Source organism: Carcharodon carcharias (assembly GCF_017639515.1).
Source record: "Carcharodon carcharias isolate sCarCar2 chromosome 27 unlocalized genomic scaffold, sCarCar2.pri SUPER_27_unloc_2, whole genome shotgun sequence".
Taxonomy (NCBI): domain Eukaryota; kingdom Metazoa; phylum Chordata; class Chondrichthyes; order Lamniformes; family Lamnidae; genus Carcharodon; species Carcharodon carcharias.
Window position 1 is genome coordinate 741,493 of NW_024470635.1, and position 681 is coordinate 742,173.

General features: G+C 43.9%; 1 non-coding gene across 1 annotated transcript; it reads right to left on the reverse strand.

Annotated features, from left to right (window-relative positions):
- Positions 1-227: 227 nt before the first annotated feature.
- Positions 228-300, reverse strand: trnak-cuu. Its single transcript has one exon. It is a non-coding gene; the product is annotated as a tRNA-Lys (tRNA).
- Between the last annotated feature and the right edge of the window lie 381 nt (positions 301-681).

Sequence of the window (681 nt, forward strand, 5' to 3'; positions counted from 1 at the left end):
AATAAAGAGTACTCATCATTCGATATCTACAACCTAATTCCTCTTGCTGTACAACCTGTTACAGTAAAGAGGCTTATAGCAGATACACGAACACCTGGTTAGATCACATTTGGAAGACTGCGTGTAGTCCTGGGAACCACTCCTTTTTAAGGATCGACGTTGTTTTGCAGCAGTATCCAACACCTCGCCCAATTTTCCACGGAACTTGGTTTCATCAGCTAAACCGCAGGCTCCAGTGAGAGTTGAACTCGCGACCCCTGGTTTAAGAGACCAGTGCTCTAACCACTGAGCTATGGAGCCAACTGCCAAAACAAGTGCACGGAAAGTCGATCATATTCAGTGGACGAGAACCAGGATAACATTTCAGGTAGATGACTTTTGATAGACCTGGAAATGTCTGAGAGGGAAAATAGGGAATTAAAAAATGCGACATGAAAGTGGCAGAATTTGATATGTGTCAGTTACTTTCAGTGATGAATTTCTGCCGTGTCGCCTTGTCAGTTTCACAGGAGCCGCAGGGATGAGGTTGGTGACATCTGGTTGAAATGAGGAATAATGAGAACTATAGTCAGCAGGATTCAAAACCGACAGGGGGAGACACCAGTGGATTTCAAATCCATCACCTTAAACATTGAGTTATGACCAACAGCTGCTCCCAGTTCAAAGGTGTTCTTATCAAAT